The 23,027-nt window shown below is 36.7% G+C and overlaps 1 protein-coding gene across 13 annotated transcripts in view; it reads left to right on the top strand.

Moving 5' to 3' along the window:
- ENOX1 (ecto-NOX disulfide-thiol exchanger 1) overlaps positions 1 to 23,027 on the top strand; it is a 533,277-nt gene that overhangs the window by 252,130 nt on the left and 258,120 nt on the right. The gene's annotated exons all lie outside the window — the stretch shown is intronic.

Here is a 23,027-nt window from a genome sequence, read left to right on the forward strand (position 1 = left end):
GCCTCCTTGTCTCTAGAGGTGAATATGAAGTGGATATTATTGCTCTACTTAACCCACAAGGATGAAAACTAATTATTACTGCTCCTCTCACTGCCTAAGAGAGAAACAGAGGCACATACAAATGTGTGTATAAATGTGTCTGAGTGTAAACAAGCTTTGCAATAATATACGTATTTCATAAAGACTTCGATGTTTCCTCTGAAAACATGTAATTGCTTATATAATAAATTAATTAAAAATTGTAGTGTTGATCTTTATTTTTGTTTGAAAACTATTGTTTTTCAAACTATATGATTAACTGCTAAGGGAGAACTTTTACTTGAAGGTAAAGGAGTACTTGTGATTTTTCTCCCTTTTTATTTATTGATTTTAAATGTATTCATGACTTTTGTGTTATTTTTTCTCATTATAATAAGTCTCACAAAGGAAATGTAAATCACAGATGGCTATGTGGTCATAGCGCTTGACCTGTTATTTAGAAAGCTCTCCAAAATTTCCTAGTGCAGTAGATGGATATTTGGTTGTGTTTAGTTATAGGCGACTCACTGGGTTGCAAGGAGACATTTGTGTTAAGAATAATAGAATAATACTTTTGTTTATTACTACTTCAGAGTGTATCATTAGAATTATCCTGTCCAGTAATTTATTAAAATGATAAATGATCAGAGAAGAGGGATCAAGGGCAAAGAATGAATCTTAGAAAATTAGAAATAGTCCCGACCTGTGCCCAGCTCTCCAGTCTTATTTCTCGCCACTTCTCTCCTTGTTCTCTACACATCAGCCTTACCTTCTTTGAATTTTTTGAATGTTTCACACTCTCCCTTCCATAGTCATTTAATTGTGCTGTTCCTCTGGCCCCATCTCCCTTCATTTTTTTTTTTTTTTTTGACCCAGTACTACTAATTCATAAGGCCTTGGGAAAAATGCTATTTCTTCCAGGAATCCTTTATGACTTTGCTTTCTACTCCCCGTCTAGCATGCTATTCTTCCTTTATCTTATCACCTAGCACAAATTATGATTATTTTTCCTTTCACTACGAGTCTTCCCAGCTATGCTATAAACTCCATGACAGCAGGGACTCTATTTGTTCATCGTTATATCTCTGGCAATCAGCATGATGCCTGACACATCTTAGGTACTTGACTAATACTTGTTAGAAAAATGGATAGATGGATGGATGACTAGATGGATGCATGGATGGGTAAATGGACAGATGGATGGAAGAATATAACGTTCATAAAGAAGGGCAGATGTTGGCCTCATGGGGCAGGATCTTACTAATATCAATTTGAGCCAGGAAATTTGTACCTTTTAGGTTCTCAATAATGAGTACACATTGATTCACTAATTTACTGACTTACATTTTTGCCATGCCTAAATGCAAGTGATAGGCAGCAAGTAAAATATGAACATCAAAATATGAAAGCTGATAATATCACAGTTATTTCCTTGGCCAAAAATGGAGGGGAAAAAAACCACGTTGGTTTTGGAAGCTCTCTGAAAGTGTATTTCTAACATTTAATTTTGTTTTGTAAATGGTTTTCTTTATTATGTGGTATGTTAGACATCTCTAGAATAGTGCTGGCAAGTCTTTAAGTCAATTCTATGCTTATTGGCAAAGTGTTTTAAAATATTTTGGTAAACTTTGGAGCTGTGTGCCATTCGGCAGCTCCCATGACATTTCCATGTCAGTGTGCTGCCTTCTTATTGCAGTTTGTTCACTCATCACTGGAGTGCTTCTTGCCAGCTTTTGTTCTCAGGATGGAAGAGGTTTGAAGTTTTGGATGAAAATATGCAAAGTGGTACGAGAGCCTCACACAGTGTTGTGTAATTAGAAATGTATAGTACAGTCGGAAGGAAAGCAAGTTAGAATTGGCTTTCTGGACTCTGTTACTATGGGAGGATTTTTGTGTAGCTGTTTGTAAGGGTTTAAGTCTCAACAACCATTTTTAGACCTATTAGTAATGGAAAAGCTCAACCTAATCTTACAAAAGTATGTATGAATATTATTTATTTATATATTTATTTTTATAATTATATATTTTATATATAATTATAACATATAATTATAATATCATAATTATAATATCATATATAGGATATATATTTATATATAATTATAATATCATAGATATATGTACACACACATACTTCTGAGCTTTACACTGGGGTACAGGCGTGGTCACCTATGGAAGGGAAATTTCTGGTGCTCTCTTGGATCTCTTCGAAGGAACCTGCAAGGTTATTACAGTTCGAGGCAGCAGCTGCTGGTGACAGTTTTTCCCCTACAAGGAGGTGAAATGTTGCAGACCAATGGTCTAACATTTCCCAAAGCACTATGAAAAAACACATAAGAATCAAGCATATCACTTTATTCTTTATTTGGAGGATTTTAAAATTCTTTGGCTAACTACTTTTTTTTCCACTCCCGGAAGAACCCCTTGACCTAATTTAGTAAGTTCTAACTGGAAGATCTTGCTCATCACACAGAGTAGGGTTCAGAAGTGGTGTGTTGTTTTCTTTTGGATTTTTCCTTTTGAAGTCTCTAGAAAAATTCAGGTCAATCTGAAAAGTTTGCATTGAAGTAAACTGACATCTGAGTTTCAATAGTAACGGAGCAAAGAGTCAATATAAATATAGCTGCACAAACTCTATCATCTGTACGATAATCATGAATTAAGCTCTTCTGAATGAAACTGCTATCTGAAAGTATGTTAGCTCACCAACACTAAGATGTTCCTAAAGCAAATCTCAATAAAAATGAAAATTGCTTTACGTTTAAAGCCGCTTGTCGTGTCCCAGTCACTTTAAAAGGCCTTCATGAAAGAGAAAACACATTTAGCAGTGTGCTTTGAAAAACATGCAAAGAGCGGATAGAGACCCTGAAGCTGCTTCAGTGATTAAACGTCCCAGCTAATATCCATATTTTATCCAAAACTTAGAACTTACTGAGCTGTAACTCCACTGGGCTCTTTAAGGAGCTAAATATGTACAAGAATAGCGCATCAAGTTGAAACTTCAGAGGCATTCAGGAATATAAAACCTTTCCTTAAACTTGTATGGCATTAGTTAAAAAAAAAAAACAGAGAAGTCACAGTATGGACGTTACTGAATTTCCTTATATTTTTTCTGCTTCCCTGTAGTCATAGGAGTAGCAGCATCACCACTAGCAACAGCACCCATTTAATTCTCACAGCGACCCTGTAAGTTAGGCGCTATTATCTCCCAGTTTACAGATGAGCAAGCCAAGGATAAAGAGGTTAAATAACTTGCTCAAGGTCACACAGCCAGAAAGTCAGTTGTAAAGGCAGAATTTGAACACAGACAGTCTGGTTCCAGAGTTCATACTTTGAACAGCTGTACTGTGCTGCGTCTCACCTGCAGGTGAGTCTAATTCTATAGCCTAGTATTAGAATTCAAAATGCAGGGAATGGCTTTGTCAGAGCCCCTAGGAACTGACCCCAACAGGGGACTGGGTTATGGGAATAACAACAATGATAACTAACATCTTAGAATGTTTTAGAACTTGTAAAGAACTGTCACCTGTGCTTGCTCCTTTGCTCTTTGCAACAAAATTAGAAGTTTGTTATTTATTTATAAAACTTATTGTTCTGGATGATGGGATACAGTAGTAAATGGGACAATGTCCTTCCTCTCATGGAGGGTCTCATAGTAATTGTAATGTCAGTAACAACCATTGCTACATGTGAATGCATCCGATACAGCAGTGCTGGCTGGCAGGGCAACAAAATCTTGTCCTTTCCTGATTCTAGAAGGCTTGTGAAAGTTCACATGACATGATTTGGAGGCTGCTTAAGCTCTAATCTCATTCACAGCAAAGGGAATCCTATAGCATTTATAGGTTATTTACCTTTTTTGGGTTGTTATTCTATTGCAAAAACATTTTGATGACTTCCCTCTTCTAGTTAATATCTGTCTATCTATATACAGAGAAACTCTTTTCGTAATGACTTCTAACAGAGATCTGAAGCCTATTACTACTCGTGAAGCTTTCTGAGCCCTAATTTTTGCTAAAAAGGGATAGTTACATGTAGGACTATCCAACCCTGAGAACATACGTCTGGAAACTTAGCAGCAGCTGGAAATTCTCATTCAAGATGGGGGAAAAAAGCCTGTAGGTTTTCTTCTCTATGAAAAGCAAGCCAGCATTCATTTTTAAAGCTCTCACAAGATGGGAAGTATTTAAAATCTGCAGTTGAATTTCAGATGTTTGCATATATCGAATGACATTGGAAAAACTCTTCATTTGAAATGTTTAAACACGGAGCCAAGGAAATTTGAAGATGAATGAGAATACCATCCACAGACTCTACAATCTTTCTTATTTTGACATTTGTCTCTTTTTAAGGTTTTCCACTTCATTTTTACTTTTTCCAAATCTGTATCACAGAGTAGTTAGTATTAATTCAAATTCATACCACATCAGGTCCATCCCAATTTCAAGTGACATAAATTCCATGGTGTCCTACTGTGTCTAAAGTCATTTGAGCTATATCATGTTTGATGGTGGACGTATTATGTCTTCGAAATGAAAGTTGAGGATGTGACTCACACACTCTGGTTCTCATGGGCTGTTTGTCATCTTGCTCATTGGAAATCACAGAGGGAATAAATGACAGACTCAGGATATTTCAAGATGGCTCCAATTTAAGCAGTCTTCCATTGCTGTATTAGTGAGCTGAAGAGAACAATGTGCCCCCTTCTCTGAGACGTGTTAGGTCCCATCATGGAGAGTCATGAAGGACAGGCATTTACTCACCTCATATATTTTTCACAAATTTTTTAAACACAGGTTTTTATTTCTTTAACACCTAAGATCCCTGAAGTAGGCTACATTGTCATGTATTCTAAAATGTTTCTGTGATATTGCCTGCCACGGGATAGGATTTGTAGAAGATATTTCTATTTCAGTCTTTAAAATGTATTTATTTCTGAAATACCAACAAGACCTTATTTAAATGCTGAGGGATACACTATGAAGCATAGTCTAGTTGGATGATTTCCAGATAGGTTTTTTAAAAATAAACATTTCACATTTATTTTTATCAATAAAATGCATATATATGCTTTTAAAAATTGAAAAAGACAGTAGGCTTATATTGAAAAGCTATAGTCCTGGATCTTACCCCTAGACTTATTGCAGAGAGAAAAGCTTATATTCTTTGTCTATTTCTGTGCTTATACTTTTGTTAGTGCCATTATAGCTCTAAATATGTTTGTAATATTGACTGAGTCAAGTATGTGTGTGTGTGTATATTTGTGTATATAATCATCTTTTTTGATTTGTCAAATTTAGATATTATCTGTTGACTTATTATTAAGGATTTAGCTTATTTGTACCATTACCTCACCACTCCCAATACATTCCCATTTTTAGTTCTTGTCCTTTAAATATGTACCTTTAAATAATATACTTAGTCCTGTGTTTCTATCTTCTTAATTATTGACAGTATTTAAGGATTTATTACTTTGTAGGATGAGAATATTACCCTTTTCATATCTTCTTCTCCCTTTAATACTTTACAGTTTCTTTCGCTTGTGCTTTTAATTTTATAATATTAAGGTTGATATCATTTATGTTCCATTTTTAACCATATTAAGACTTTAGTGTTTTGTCTGTAGATTCATTCTAAAGGTTAAAAACGAATAAAAAATTATTATGACTATGTAAGTATCACTCACTGCTGATCAAAGTAGTATACAGTGATTACATTGCCTTATTTTGTATAGCTTTCTGTTTTTCCTGGAGTTGCTTTTATTTATTTATTTATTTTCAAATTTAATTTAATTAATTAATTTATTTTTAATTGCAGCAACATTGGATTATAACATTATATAGCTTTCAGATGTACATCATAATATATTTCAAATTCTGTGTAGATTACATCATGTTCATCACCCAAAAACTAATTATAGTCCATCCTCTCACATGTGAGCCTAATCACCCCTTTTACACTCCCCCCATTTTCCCCCATGGTAACCACCAATCCATTCTCCATTGCTATGTGTTTGTTTGTCATTGTTTTTATCTTCTACTTATGAGTGAGATCATACGATATTTGACTTTCTCCCTCTGACTTATTTTACTCAGCATAATACCCTCAAGGACCATCCATGTTGTCACAGATGGCTGGATTTCATCATTTCTTATGGCTGAGTAGTATTCCATTGTGTATAAATACCACATCTTCTTTATCCATTCGTCCCTTGATGGGTACATAGGTTGCTTCCAAGTCTTGGCTATTGTGCATAATGCTGCAGTGAACATAGGGGTGCAGGTATCTTTATGCCTTTGCATTTAAAAGTTCTTTGGATAAACACCCAGCAGTGGGATGGCTGGATCATATGGTAGATCTATTCTTAATTTTCTGAGGATACTCCATACTGCTTTCCATAGTGGCTGCACCAATTTGCACTCCCACCAGCAGTGTATGAGGGTTCCCATCTCTCCACATCCTCTCCAGCATTTGTTGTTTCCTATCTTGTTAATTATAGCCATTCTGCCCAGAGTGAGGTGATACCTCATTGTAGTTTTGATTTGCATTTTCCTGATAGCTAATGATGTTGAGCATCTTTTCGAATGCCTGTTGGCCATCTATGTATCTTCTTTGGAGAAATCTCTGTTTAGATCTTTTGCCCATTTTTTAATTGGGTTGTTGGTTTTTTTGTTGTTGAACTGTATGAGTTCTTTGTATATTTTGGATATTAACCCCTTATCTGATAGATGGTTTGCAAATATCTTCTCCCAATTGTTAGTTTGTCTTTTCATTTTGTTGATGGTTTCCTTTGCTGTGCAGAGGCTTTTTATTTTGATATAGTCCCATTTGTTCATTTTTTCTTTTGTTTCTCTTTGCCAGGTCAGACATGGAACTTCAAAATATGCTACTAAGACCGATATTAAAGAGTGTACTGCCTATGTTTTCTTCTAGAAGTTTCATGGTTTCAGGTCTTACATCCAAGTCTTTAATCCATTTTGAGTTGATTTTTGTGCATGGTGTAAGGGAATGGTCTACTTTCAGTCTTTTGCATGTGGCTGTCCACTTTTCCCAGCACCATTTATTGAAGAGACTCTCCTTTCTCCATCGTATGCTCTTGGCTCCCTTGTTGAATATTAGCTGTCCATAAATGTGTGGGTTTATTTCTGGGTTCTCAATTCTGTTCCATTGATCTGTGTGTCTGTTTTTGTGCCAGTACCATGCTGTTTTGGTTACTACGGCTTTGTAGTATATTTTGAAATCAGGGAGTGTGATAACCTCCAGCTTTGTTCTTTTTTCTCAGGAATCCTTTGGCTATTCGGGGTTTTTGTTGTTCCATATAAATTTTAGGATTCTTTGTTCTGTTTCTGTGAAAAATGTTGTTGGAACTTTAATAGGGACTGCATTGAATCTACAGATTGCTTTAGGAAGTATGGACATTTTAATGATGTTAATTCTTCCGATCCAAGAGCACGGAATATCTTTCCATTTCTTTGTGTCTTTGATTTTTTTCAACAATGTTTTATAGTTTTCAGTGTACAGATCTTTCACCTCTTTGGTTAAGTTTATTCCTAGGTATTTTATTCTTCTTGTTACAATTGTAAATGGGACTGTATTCTTATTTTCTCTTTCTGCTACTTTGTTGTTAGTGAATAGAAACGCAACCAATTTTGGTATGTTGATTTTGTATCCTGTGACTTGACTGTATTCCTTTATTGTTTCTTAAAGTTTTTTAGTGGATTCTTTAGGATTTTCTAGATATAAAATCATGTCGTCTGCAAAGAGTGACAGTTTCACTTCTTCTTTTCCAATGTGGATCCCTTTTATTTCTTTTTCTTGCCTGATTGCTCTGGCTAGGACTTCCAATACTGTGTTAAATAAGAGTGGTGACAGGGGGCATCCTTGTCTGGTTCCTGTTCCTAAAGGGATAGCTTTCAGTTTTTCTCCATTGAGAATGATATTTGCTGTGGGTTTGTCATATATGACCATTATTATGTTGAGGTATTTTCCTTCTATACCCATTTTATTTAGAGTTTTTATCATAAATGGATGCTGTATCTTGTCAAATGCTTTCTCTGCATCTATTGAAATGATCATGTGATTTTTATTCTTCATTTTGTTAATGTGGTGTATCACGTTGATAGATTTGCAGATGTTGAACCATCTCTGCATCCCTGGAATGAAACCTACTTGATCATGTTGTATGATCTTTTTAATGTATTGTTGTATTCTATTTGCCAGTATTTTGTGGAGGATTTTTGCAGCGATGTTCATCAGTGATACTGGCCTATAATTTTCTTTTTTTGTATTATCCTTGTCTGGTTTCGGTATCAGGATAATGTTGGCTTCATAGAATAAGTTAGGAAGCCTCCTCTCCTCTTCAATTTTTTGGAAGAGTTTGAGAAGGAAAGATATTAAGTCTTCTTTGAATGTTTGGTAGAATTCACCAGGGAAGCCATCTGGTCCTGAACTTTTATTTTTTGGGAGGTTTTTGATTGCTGTTTTGATCTCCTTACTGGTGATCAGTCTATTCAAATTTTCTACTTCTTGGTCCAGTTTTGGAAGGTTGTATGTTTCTAAGAATTTATCCATTTCTTCTAGATTATCCAGTTTGTTGGCGTATAGCTTTTCATAGTATTCTCTTATTATCTTTTGTATTTCTGAGGTGTCTGTTGTAATCTCTCCTCTTTCATTTCTGATTTTATTATTTGTGCCTTCTCTTTTTTTTGGTGAGTCTAACTAAGGGTTTGTCAATTTTGTTTATCTTTTCAAAGAACCAGCTCTTGGTTTCATTAATTTTTTCTATAGTTTTTTTAGTCTCTGTTTCATTTATTTCTGCTCTGATTTTTATTATTTCCTTCCTTCTGCTGATTTTGGGCTTGCTTTGTTTTCTTTTTCTGGTACCTTTAGATACGCTTTTAGATTGTCTATTTGGGATTTTTATTCTGTGTTGAGGCAGGCCTGAATTGCTATAAACTTCCCTCTTAGAACTGCTTTTGCTATATCCCACAGATTCTGGCATGTCGTATTTTCATTTTCATTTGTCTCCAGGAATTTTTTGATTTCTTCATTGACCCAATCATTGTTCAGTAGCATTTTGTTTAATCTCCACATTTTTGTGGCTTTTCTGGTTTTCTTCCTGTAGTTGATTTCTATTTTCATACCTTTGTGGTCAGAAAAGATGCATGGTATTATTTCGATCTTCTTAAATTTATTGAGACTTGTTTTGTGTCCTAATATGTGAACAATCCTGGAGAATGTCCCATGTGCATTTGAAAAGAATATGTATTCTGTGGTTTTTGGATGGAATGTTGTGTATATATCTACTAAGTCCATCTGGTCTAATGTGTCCTTTAAGGCCAGTGTTTCCTTATTGATCTTCTGTTTGGATGATCTATCCATTGGTGTAAGTGGAGTGTTAAAGTCCCTCACTATTATTGTATTACTGTCTATTTTTCCTTTTATGTCTGTTAATAATTGCTTTATATATTTAGGTGCTCCTATGTTGGATGCATGGATATTTACAAGTGTTATATTTTCTTGTTGGATTGTTCCCTTTATCATTATGTAATGCCTGTCTTTGTCTCTTGTTACAGTTTTTGTTTTAAAGTCTATTTTGTCTGATATAAGTATTGCTACCTCTGCTTTCTTTTCTTTGCCATTTGCATGGAATATCTTTTTCCATCCTTTCACTTTCAGCTTGTGAGTGTCTTTAGGTCTTAAGTGTGTCTCTTGTATGCAGCAGCATATACATGGGTCTTGTTGTTTTATCCAATTGGCCACCCTAGGCATTTGATTGGAGCATTTAGTCCAATGACGTTTAAAGTAGCTATTGATAAATATGTATTTATTGCCATTTTGTTAATTTTTTTTTTCTGGGTGATTTAGTAGTTCCTCTCTGTTCTTGCCTTTTTCTCTTTCTCTCTTCCCTTGTGGTTTGTTTCCTGGAGTTTCTAATTGCTTTTATTTTTCTTTGCATAGTCTGCCTTTATGGCATCCTAAAGTGATTTTAGCTTCTCAGAAGGTAGAATGAAATCTTTGGAATTCCCCCTTTTCCTGAATACCTCCTTTTGTCCTAGGCTGGAACAACTGCCTTCCAGGCATCTTCTCTTGCATTGATCTTCTCTGAATCTATGTCTTTCTCTTCCTCAGTTTAATTTCATGTACTGCTAAAGCATATCTTCAGGAATGCTCCTAAAAGGGCATGTAAGACGTACATATTCTGAATTTCTTCATATGTGAAAATGTATTGATTAATGTTTTGGCTAGATCAAGAATTATAGGTTAAAAATAATTTTCCCTGGGGACTTGAGAGACATTGCTCTATTTTTTAAGCATCCAGTATAGCTAATAAGAAATCTGATTCTTGTTCCTTTTAACGTTACTTTAGAAACTTATTTTTAGGATCTCTTACTAAAACATGGGGTTATGGTTCTTTTCTTGATGAGCTCTTTCATTCTGAAAACTTGTGACCTTTAGTTGTGGGAATTTAATTTCTTTGATAATTCCCTCTCCTCTGTTTTCCTTCTATGGAATTCTCTTTAGAATTTTTAGTTGTTGGGCTTTCTGGTTGGGTTTTGTACATCTTTTCACTTGTTTTTTCCATTTCTCTCTCATTTATATGTTTAACTTTTTCGGAGACTTATTCAAAGCTATTTTCTTGCCGTATATGGATTAAAAAAATTTTTTTTACTATTATACTTTTAATTTTCTAATACCGTTCCTTATTCTCTGGTTGTTCCTTTTTTGTAGAATCCTGTTCTTATTTTTTAGAGTTTTTAAAGTTCTCTTCTGCTTTGCAAATTATTCAGGTTTCCTCAAGGGTGACTTGTGTTTATTTGTTTGCTTACTGTAGATATTTTCCTTTATCTTTCCAGCTTTCTTCAAATGTCTGTCAATAGTTGTTATCCAAATATATTTAAGAATGGAAATTTGAGGGCCGGCTCCGTTGCCAAGTGGTTAAGTTCGTGCGCTCCTCCGCCGGGGCCGAGGGTTCCGATCCTGGGTGCAGACATGGCACCGCTCATCAGGCCACGTTGAGGCGGCATCCCACATCCCACAACTAGAAGGACCTGCAACTAAGATATACAACTATGTACAGGGCAGGGTTGGGGAGATAAAAGCAGAAAAAAAAAAAAAAGAATGGAAATTTGACTGGGAACTCTGTATCATCAGAGATTATAGCCTGGCATCCTGCTTTTTAGGGTGTTTGTTGAAAATCTGGTTGTTTCCCTTCAGGATTCTCCATTTCTGCATTCTCTTGATCATCCTCCATTCTGATGTGTATCCAGGTTGTAGCTTTCTCTGTCTTCTGTTCAATTCCATCATGTAGAATTTTTCTAGAATGTTTCATCTGTTACTACTTTTTCTTTGGTTTTGTAAATTTATAACCTTTTGGCTTCTTGACTTTAATATTAATGGGAACCTGGAAAGGCCTGGGATAAACTGATGTGATCAGTTTGGCATCTTGAGCTGGAAACATCTACATCCAGTATAAATCTCATATCTTTTTACAGTTGCTTGAGAAGTTAGAGTGGGAAAAAAATTTGGTGCTACCTCACCAAAACATAGCTATAAATTTCTTTGATTTATTTGTTTCCTAAGAGAGTCAGTATTATCTCTGTGACTTTTGAAGTGAAAGTAGTTATGGATATTGACCTTTATTATTTACTTCGCTAGTAGTACCCTATGTCTTCTTGGAAATAGTTGTGGAAATAATAATGTTGCTAATAAATTGCTCTTGTTTAGCCCATTTCATAAAATTTATGTGTAATTATAAAACCAAACTACCCTAGACTATATTTCACAAAAGGGAGCATAAGTTCAGTTATTAATGTAAACACAAGGAGCACAGTTTCCCGGTGAATCAAAACATAAATGTATGGAATGATACAATAGATTTTTTTTAAAGTAAAAAAAACCTTTTCATTTTGAAATAATTTTAGATTTATCAAAGAGTTACAGCGACAATACAGAGAGTTCCTGTATACCCTTCACCCGGCTTCCCCTAATGGTACCTGTGGTACCATGGTTACCTAACTGTGGTACATTTAACAAAACTACAAAGTAAACATCGATAGAGTACAATTAACTGTACTCCATACTTGATACAGACTTCATCAGCTTCAATTCTGTCCTTATTCTGTTCTACGATCCAATCTAGGATCCAAGGATCATGTCCCTTAGTCTCCTGCAATCTGTGACGTTTCACAATTTTCCCTTGTCTTTCATGACCTTGACAGTTTTAAGAGTACTAGTCCCATATTTTATAAAATATTCCTCACTTTTTTTTGGATGTTTTGTCATGGTTAGATGAGGGTTTGGATTCTAGGGAAGAATACCACTTCCCCACCACTAGGGAAGGAGTCCCCTTTTCATCATGTCAAAGGTATATAATATAAATATGACTTTTACAGGGGTTGTGAACCTTGATCACCTGATTAAGGTGGTATCTGCCAGGTTTCTTCACAGTTGCTATTTTCTCTTTCCATGTTATATTTATTTCAAACAAGTAACTAAGTGTAGCGTACAGTTAAGTGGAGAGAAATTAAGTTACATCTCCTGGATGGAAGAATATCAAAGAATTTTGGACATATGTTAAAACTACCACAGTAATTAATATTTTAGGAAGGCTGCTTTGAGACTATTTAACTGATTCTTCTTAAAGATTTTGCCCACTAAAATTAGGATTCATCATTGGATCTGGCCTGTAGCAGTTACTACTGAGTGTTCTAATTATTTTCTGTTTTCCTCCTTTCTTCTACATTTTCTCTTTGGAATTCTGTGAAGAAGACTTGTCTCTTCTCTCCTATTTGTTGATTTCTTCAGTCATTTATTTATATCAATATGGACTCATGGATATTTACTTTATTCTTTGGGTTACGTGGCCTAATACTATCATCATTTGTTTTGTTTCTCCACTGGTCCCAGATTTGGCCATTGGGAGCCCTTTCAGTTGGCTCTGCTGTCTTTTGACATGCCCAATGTTAGTTTTTTTTATTATCATTATTTTTAACAATTCCATGCTTCCTGGTACTATAAGATGCTCCAAGCTCATCCACAGTAGATCTTTAAATTAACCCACAAAGTGGACAAATCAATAATCTGATAAATATTTATATAAAGTTAAATGACTATGCTAGATGCCATGGGGAACAATGAAGTTTAAGATATAACTTCTGCCTCCAAGTGTCCTATAATCTATTTTCAGAGACAAAGTAAACTAATGAAAGACACTGAAAAATACAAGGCAGTATGAGATTAAATTAGTAAGGGCTGGAGAAGCTCACAGAAGAGGAAAAAAAATAGCATTTAGCTGAATATATCAAGAAAGGAGACCCAGAGAGATGGATATAGTTTAGTCAAATGAAGTGAAAAGGAAAAGACATGAGTACAAAAGAAGTTAGTTGGGAATTGCTCATTGTTTGTTTGTCTGTTTGTTTTTGGTTATATGAAGACATTGCTGCTGAGGCTTTATCACTTACACATTATAAGGTGTGAGAAGCAGTAAGAGACAAAGTCATCTTAGGTGAAATGGACAAATGTCTTGTTTAGTAAGATACAATCTATTAAAACTGATAGAAGAAGAAATGGAAAATAGGAATAACTCTGTATTTGATAGATTAGTTGAATTTATAATTAAAAGCCTTCCCACAAGGAAAACCCCAGATCAAGATGGTATCACTAGTGAATTCCTTCAAACATTTAGGGAAGAAATAATACTAATCTTAAACAAATGCAGAAAATAGAACACTTCCCAAGTCATTTTTGAGCTCTGCATAACTTTAATACCAAGTCCGGATAAGGACACTGTGAAAAGTACATATGGATGTCCCTCATTACCATAGACACAAAAATATTTGACCTACAATTAGGAATAGAATGCATTGATATATAAAAAGCATGATACTTCTTGGCCAAATTGAATTTATTCCAGGTCTGCAAATATGCTTTAACATTCAAAAATCAGTCCACGTTAATGGAATAAAGGATAAAAATCATACGATTATCTCGATAGACCCAGAAACAGCATTTGACAAAATTCAACACCTAATCATGATAAAAACTCTCAGAAAAGCTAGAAATAAAAGGACTCTTACTTAACCTGATAAAAGACATCAATGAAAAACCCACAACAAACAATCTTGAAGCAACAAATGCTTTCCTCCTAAATAAGGAAGAAGGCATGGGTGTCTATTCTCACTAATTCTATTTAACATTGTACTGGAGGTCTTAGCCAATGCAATCGGATTGATTAGTAAAAGAAATTTTTAATGGCTAGCAGATTGGAAGAGAAGAAGTAATTAAACTGTCTCTATTTGAAAATGGCATGACTGTGTATCTAGAAATTCCTAAGAAATCTAAAAAGATCTATTTGAACTTAGCAAAAATCTATTGAATTTGGCAAAGCCTCAGGATACAAGGTCAATATAAAATATCAATTCTATTTCTATACACCAAGAAATAATTCGAAAATAAAATTAAAAACTATCACTTAGGGGCCGGCCCGGTGGCATGGCGGTTAAGTTCACGTGTCTTGCTTCTCGGCGGCCCAGGGTTCGCCGGTTCAGATCCCGGGTGCAGACATAGCACTGCTTGGCACACCATGCTGTGGTAGATGTCCCACATATAAAGTAGAGGAAGATGGGCACGGATGTTAGCTCAGGGCCAGGCTTCCTCAGCAAAAAGAGGAGGACTGGCAGTAGTTAGCTCAGGGCTAATCTTCCTCAAAAAAAAAAAAAAAAAAAAAAAACTAAACTAAAAAACAAAAAAAAAGTCACTTATAATAGTTTCAAAACCATAAGATAATAATGTGTTTAAATACAGAAGTACAAGACTTGTACACTGAAAATTATAAACATTTCTTTTTTTTCATTGAATATAGTTGACATATAATATTATTTGAGTTTCAGGTGTACAACATAGTGATTTGACATTTATGCACATTACAGAATGATCACCATGATAAGTCTAGTAACCATCGATAGAAAGCATTTCCAGTAAAAATTAAAGACCTAAATAAATGGAGTGATAGACTGTGTTCTAGAATGGAAGACTCAGTATTGTTAAGATGTTAGTTTTTCCCAAAATAGCATATGGATTGAACATAGTCCAAAAGGTTTTGTTCTTTTGTTTTTGTTTGGTAGAAATTGACAAGTTAGTTCTAAAATTTATATGGAGATACAAGGACTTATAAGAATCAAAAATTTTTTCCTCTTTTTTTAATTGAATCAAACATAATTCTTTGAAAAAAGAATTCTTTGTTGAGTCAAAAAAACATTGTTTGAAATAAGAATGATAATGTTGGGGAACTCTCACTCCCTGATTTCAAGACTTAGTATAAAAGCATCAAAAATTAAGAAAATATAATATTAGATAAGGATAGACAGATCAATGGAACAGGATTGATTGTCAGGAAATAAACAATTGTATAGTTAATTGATTTTCAGCAAAGTCACCAAAGCAATTTAGTAGGATAAAGGAAAAGCTCATTGACCAATGGTGCTGGAGTAATTCACTAACGGTATTGAAACAAAATGAAACTTAATGCCTACCTCACACAAAAATTAATTCAAGACATATCACAGACCTTCACATAAAGGCAAAAATTGTAAAGTTTCTAGAAAAAAATGTAGGAGAATATCTTAGAAAGATGGCACCTATTTCTTAGGATACCAAAAGTGCTAACACTAGAAAAAAAATCGATAAATTGAACACTAAAATGAAAAACTCCTGTTTATTAACAGACATTGTTAATAGAAAAGCCATAAACTGGGAAAATAATTTGCAATACATATATATGACAAAGGAATTGAACCCAGAATATATAAAGAACCTTTACAACTCAGTTTAAAAAGACAAAGAACACCCCTTCCCCAATGGGTGAATTGCTTGAACTGAACCTTTGTAAAACAAGGTGTCAGAATGTCCAGTAAACATTTGCAGATGTAAAATGACATCATTAATCATAAGGGAATTATAAATTTAAGTTCCACTCCACACCCACTAGAATAGTTAACAATAAAAGTACTGATGACACCAAATGTTGGTGAGGACGTGGGAATACGGGAACTCTCATATAGTGCTGGTGAGGATGTGAAACAGTACAGCCATTTTTGGAAAACTGGTGATTCTTTTGAAACCTAAACACGCCCCAGCCATCTCACACCTAGTTATTTACTTCAGCAAAATGCAAGCATGTAGCCACAGAAAGCCTTGTATAAGAATATTCGTAATAGCTTTGTTTATAATGGCCAAAAACTGGATCAACCTAAATGTCTGTCAACAGGAAAATGGGTAATAAATTATGGTGTTTTCATACAATGGAATATGACCCATACAATGGAATCCTCCTCATTTATACAATGGAACAATGCTCATGAATTAATAGGTTTAACAACAAGAATAAATCATAATCATTATGTTGAGCAAAGGAAGCCATATAAAAAAGATACGTACTATATATTTGAAGTTCAAGTACAGGCAGAGCCATCTTTGGTGATAAAAATAAGAACTCCCCTTTGGAAGGGGCTTGAATAGAAAGGAACTTTCTGGAGTGATGGAGATGCTTTTTATCTTGACTAGTGTGTCGGTTACTTGGGAGTATACATTTGACAAAGCTCACTGAATTGTATACTTAAGATCTGTGTATTTTGCTCTAGGTAAATTATATCCTAGTTGAAAAAAATAAAAGACATAGTCTTTGGTATTCTGTACTGATCTTTGGGGAAAGACTTATCAAGCCTTGGGTTTTTAGAATTTGTAAACATAGGAAGGAATGTGAAATTTCTCAAACTCAGCATATCTCAAAGCAAAGTTCACAACTGCCTTCCACTCCCTAGGCATGCAGACACATGCCAGTTCCCCTCTTGAATTTCCACATTCTGACAGTGTTCTTACAATTTTCCCCAAACCCAGGCTCAAAATATTCTTATGATCTTTGACTGCTTTTCTTTCATCATGAATCCCATCTAATTGATGGAATTCTTCTGTTCTCTGCATTTTTCTTCTATCTAGCCCTTCCTTTGTATTTCTCTGCTCTCTAATTCACTCCCTTCACAATAGTCCTCTCCATTTTTTTTTCTTATTCTGAACACTGATGCCACATTCATCTTCAAAAACACACTCCTAGTCAAAATCAATCTGATACAGAAACACATGCAATAGCTCTAAGCCAGTCTGCAAAATTTCAGGTTTGTAATCCTGGAATTCACTCTAGTCTTATTCTCCAACTCCATAAAATCTACACCCCCGCCTCCAGATGTGTCACGATTTGCCTCCTTTCTACTTCTTGGCTCACTATTGAAGGGATATACATGTTATCTTACAGTTTTCACATTTATTTGTAGCTGTTTTGAAGGTACCTGTAATTGTAGACAGTAAGAAGTTAGTTGGGAGTTTCTCCATTGTTTGTTTGGTTTGGGTTCTATGAAGACACTGCTGCTGAGGATTTATCACTTACTTATTTTTTTATTTAATAATATGCATTGAGCACCTACCATATACCAGGCACAGTACTGGGAGCTGTAGATTTGGTTGCAAACGTGATAGACATAGTTCCTGACTTGACAGAGCTTGAAGGCTCTGATTAGAGAAGAATTTAAAAAGTAATTATAGTTCAGTGTGCTAAGTGCTGTGAAGGAGGAGTAGTCTCGTGTTAGTTATACGTTGCTGCTCAGCAAATTACCCTGAAACTTAGCAGGTTCTTCAGAGAAATAGAACCAATATTTATACACATACACGCACATATATACATATATATGTATAATATACACATCTATATCTCTATCTTTACCTATCTGTTTATCGAGAGGGAGAGAGATTTATTTTAAGGAATTAGCTCTTGCGATTATGGAAGCTGGCAAGTCCAAAATCTTCAGGGCAGGCCAGCAGGGTGGAGATCCAGGGAAGATTAGGTTTCAGCTCAAGTCCAAAGGCATTCTGCAGGCAGTTTTCCCTTTTTGTTGGGAGACCTCAGCCTGTTTTCTTTTAAGGCCCTCAAATAATTGGATGAGGCCCACCAATGTTATGGCGGGTAATCTGTCTTGCTCAGTGTCTACTGATTTCAGTGTTCATTTCATCTGAAAAATACCCTCACAGCAACATCCAGACTGGTATTCAACCAAATGTCTGGGTACCGTGGCCTAGCCTAGTTGACACATGAAATAAACCATCACAGTTAGGAGTCTGGGCATGGCTTAGGGGGCTCCTCCAGCTCAGAGTCTCTCATGAGGCTTCAGGCAAGGTGTTGTCCAGGCTCAGTCATTGCAACTGCAGCAGGATCTGCAGTCACCCTCTCAACTGGGGCAGGATTCGTTTCCAAACTCACTCAGTGGTTGTTGGCAGGATTCAGTTCCTCACAGGTTGATAGACCGAGGGCCTCAGTTTCTTGCTGGCTATTGGCTGGAAATTTCTCTCAGTGCCTTGCCAAGTGGCCCTCTCCACTGGGCAGTTCACAACACGGCAGCTGATGTCATGAGAATCAGAGGGAAAGAGAGGTGTCATTTCCCATCACTTTTGCCATATTCTGTTCATTAGAAGTCACTAGGTCCAGCCCACATTCAAGGTGAGGAGGCAGAGGGGAATACACAAGGTATGAATACTAGTATAGAGTCAAGCAAGAGAATCACTGGAATGTTCCTTCTAGTTTAAAATATTCTAATTCTACAATGAAAAACTAGAGAAGGGATGAAATAGGAAGATTCATGTAAGGAGGCGAGGCTTCTAGTGTGTTGTGCAAGATGTATTTCATCTGGAGCCAAGAACAGCAAGCTGGAGGCAGGGGATTTTCCCACATGTGAACATCCCTTGGGTTAGGGAGGAAGAGTGGAGGGGGTGAGACAGCAGAAGTTCTTAACAAGTGGTATACATCTGAATCACCTGTGGAGCATTTTAAAAATGCATATGAGGGGGCCGGCCCTGTGGCCCAGTGGTTGAGTTCACGTGCTCCACTGCAGGCGGCCCAGTGTGGTTCGGGTCCTGGGCGTGGACCTGGCACCACTCATCAAGCCACGCTGGGGCAGCGTCCCACATGCCACAGCTAGAAGGACCCACAGCTAAGAATATACAACTATGTACTGGGGGGCTTTGGGGAGAAAAAGGAAAAAAATAAAATCTTTAAAAAAAATGCATATGAGAAGGGATTGTCCCGTGGTGTAGTGGTTAAGTCTGACACACTCTGCTTCCATGGCTTGGGTTTGTGGGTTTGGATCCTGGGCATGGATCTGCACCACTGGTTAGCCATGCTGTGGGGGCAGCCCACATACAAAATAGGCGCAGATTGGCACAGATGTTAGCTTAGGGCGAATCTGCCTCAGTGATTATGACGTATCCCTAGGTGAGATTCACTATAATATAATGAGCAGACCATTTCTATTTGACCCAAGGGTTTGTGTCAGAAATAGTCTGTTTTAAGGTTAGAGAGGGTGGTGGAAACAGGTATTCCCAATGAGGAACTTAGATCTGCTCCTTAAGAAAATAGGGAGCCATTGCAGGTTCTTGAGTAGTGGATGTACATAATTAGAGTTGCATTTTACAAATTATTTCATTTGTGCGTTCATTCATTTTTATTCAAATATTTGTCACCACCATAGAACAGTTAGAGAGGATGACAGAAGTTTTGACTATTTTCAGGATGAGCTACAAGAAGGAAAACTGGCTAGAAACTTAGGTAGTAAAAAAATGTGATGTCATGAGTTGGATGAATGTGGGGAGGAGTTGAGAGGATTTCATAATTCAGTGGAAGGGATGAAGAAGGGTGAGAAGAAAGCAATGACACCAGGTCTTTCGCTGATTCACTCTCCTCATGCAGAACTCTCAAGGCTGGGAGGCAGGGAGGGAGGCTGTGGGAGAATTCAAGCCATTGTGTGCTTTTAGCTCTTCTGTTTAGTACAATATTGCATGGATCTGGCAAGGACAAAGTAATGTGACTCAGTAAGCCCTTGAAAAAGGGATTTATTCAGAGGGACTATATTTTAAATCCATAAATGATGAGATTCTTGCCAAGCTTCTTTTGAATTAAATAAGGCCCAGAATATGGAGGGAACAGGAATGTTCATTAAAGTGATAAGGCAACATTTCCAAATGAATAATACAAAATCAAATAGAGTCTTTGTTTTCGTTGCTTCTAGAGAATCAAAGCCACAATCATTTTGTGGCTCTGTGCTTTTACCAATATAGTACATATTTTTATTATATTTCCCAGAATAAAAGGGCATATAGTTTCTCTGCACAGTGACAGACATGTTTTCTTGAACAATACCCAGTAAAGGTCACATTGGAGATTTGAGTCACAAGCCCTGTGATTTAAATTTGAGGCTAAGTTTAAAAATGGTGTGTCTAGAGCTTGCCAAGTTCCATTAAAAGCCATGGTGTCATTTTGGATTACAGTTGAATAGAACAGGATCCAGTGGGATATTGTCTCTTTCTTAGTAGCAATACAGAGATTTTCTTCCTTGTATCATTCCCTGGCTGTGTTGTTATGGTAGATATCTACTTTCACACCAAATCCTGGAAAATAATGTCTAATTTCATGCATCTATTTTTTTTTCCTAAAATAGCTCGTTTTCTGGCTTTTCAGTTATCATCAGTGGCTTTCTATAAAAGCCCGATCATTTGTGCATGTCCAGTTATGGATGATCTTGAGTTCTACCTTCCTCACTGAAGCCTTCTTGAGTCCTCTCATCTCCAACACAGAGGATCTCCAAATTTCCAAAGCTTCGGAGCACTTGTTGCCTCACTGATGTCATCATGCTCTGTTATATAACAATGCTACTACTTCTGCCTAACATTTTGATGAGTTCTTACTATGTGCCACTCATTGTGCCGAGCACTTTATATGGGTTATCTTACTTAGTGCTCACAACAACTTGCCTGGGAAGTATCTCATTTCTGCATTTTACAGATGAGGAAGCTGAGGTTAAAGAGTTTGAGTACCTTGCCCCAGGTCATACAGCTAGTAAGCGATGAAGCAGGAACATCCCCAGGCAGTCTGGTCCAGACCCCATTCTTTCAAATTCTTATTAGTACCACCTTCATACAATTTTTGACATCCTAGTTGTCTCCCCCTCAAGGCAATAAAATGCTTGAGGGAAGACTATCTTATTTCAGTATTCCTGGAATTATCCGACTTACTGATTGACTCTTAAGTATGCAATAAATAGTGGCTGAGTGAATACTCGAAAATTGCCATTGAGATTTTATGGGAAATGGGGTGTACAATTTTGGACATATGCTTTTAAGGGGCGTGAAGAAAACAGAATGCTAGTATATGAGGTTTTAGGAAGAGTTTCTATTTATTTTGTATTCCTGTCATTTGGGGTTGATTCTATGGTTCAAATACTTTCTCCCCCTTCTTTGTCAAGTTCCTCCTCTTTGTTTTATGCAAAGATGGACCGGCTCTGTTTGGCTCTCTTCTTTTTTCTTTTTTTTCCCCATGTAATAATTGCAGTCCCCAGTCCTGCAGAACTCTGAAAATGCTACCAATAGTTTTTCGCTTCTACTTTATTCATGACTTAAGCTATGGTTGCCAAGAATAAAATAAAATAGGGGCTGCCTTGTGGCTGAGTGGCTAAGTTCACGTGCTCCGCTTTGGCGGCCCAGGGATTCACCAGTTTGGATCCTGGGTGCCGACATAGCACCGCTTGTCAGGCCATGCTGGGGCGGCATCCCACATGGCACAACCAGAAGGACGTACAAGTAGAATATACAACTATGTACCGGGGAGCTTTGGGGAGAAGAAGAAGGGGGACAAAAAAGATTGGCAACAGATGTTAGCCGAGGTGCCAATCTTTAAAAAATTAAATAACTTGTTAAATATTTATTTATTTTATTTATGTGTGACCTTCCTGCTCCATCCTTCTCTAGCCTTTCAGAGGAGCGTCTCAAGTGCAGTGTGGCTATGAGCTACAAGTTCCAAGACTCAAACAGAAGTCTGTGGCATTAAAAGCATGAACTTACAGGGGAATTTTGAAGTGTTTAGTTGGTGGGCGGTGATCCTGAAACGCTGTCAAAGTGGTTGCTGGGACAGCTGGTGGAGGGTCAGCTGTGGGGCTCTCTGTGTTGGCACTGGAACGACCCCAAACATGTAGATATTTAACTAAAACTGAGAGGAGAAATCTGGATGGAGCCCTGCCAAGCCCTGCTCAGTCACCCTCAGCTGTTAAGATGGACACAGCCGTGAAAAGATACTGTAGTGTCACTCAGAGAAATCCACAGATGTGGGCTCCATTCCTAATTGCATCAGGAAAACCCTTAGGGAAAGATGATGTTCTTTTTCACCGGGACAGCAAGGGAACTGTGGGTCACGCGGGGATCAGAGAAAGTTGAGACGTTTGAGCTGCTATCCTTGATGTAGTACAGCACACAGACCTGCCCCATAACACAAGGGGACTACTGGGCTTCCAGTGAGTTCTCTCTCTTTGCATAAGGAAGAAAGGTGAGAGAAAATTTGCATGGCTTAAAGCTAAGTGTCTGTGTTGCTTTGGGGTCCTGACCATTCAAGACAATTTTTGATATAAAACTAAAGCAAGTTAGGAAAGAAAATTTCTTATTTAATTTAGCAATATTTGAATTAGGTTAGTATATTGCAGCATTATCTATTCTCTTATCAATCCTGTTTGTGGAATATTTTTCTAAAACACACAGGCCACAGAGTGAAATGGGGGTAAGAGCCAGCCCTGAGGCCTTTGGGCTTCGATAGACCAGGTCCTAAGTCTGGCCTCAGGAGTCTGTGCTTTAGTTTTCTCATCTGCAAAATGGGGCCAGTGCTCTCCAAATGCAGGGCCGTCATTCAGATTAGAGAGCCCATGTCTATGAAGCCCCTTGCACAGTGCCTCACAGCTGGGGGTCGCTCAGGAAATGCGAGGGTTGCTGCGTTCCTGCTCATACTCTGTCCACAGTTCCTCAGTCTTGCTAAGATAGTCTGTTTAGATAAAGGGGAAAGCAGAGTGTGCTTAGTTATAAAATATTCCTGATTTTTAGAAATTTCTAAACGCAGTGCTGAAAGGTGACTGTCCCACCCTGCCATTTAT

Source organism: Equus asinus, chromosome 11 (genome assembly GCF_041296235.1).
Source record: "Equus asinus isolate D_3611 breed Donkey chromosome 11, EquAss-T2T_v2, whole genome shotgun sequence".
Taxonomy (NCBI): Eukaryota; Metazoa; Chordata; class Mammalia; order Perissodactyla; family Equidae; genus Equus; species Equus asinus.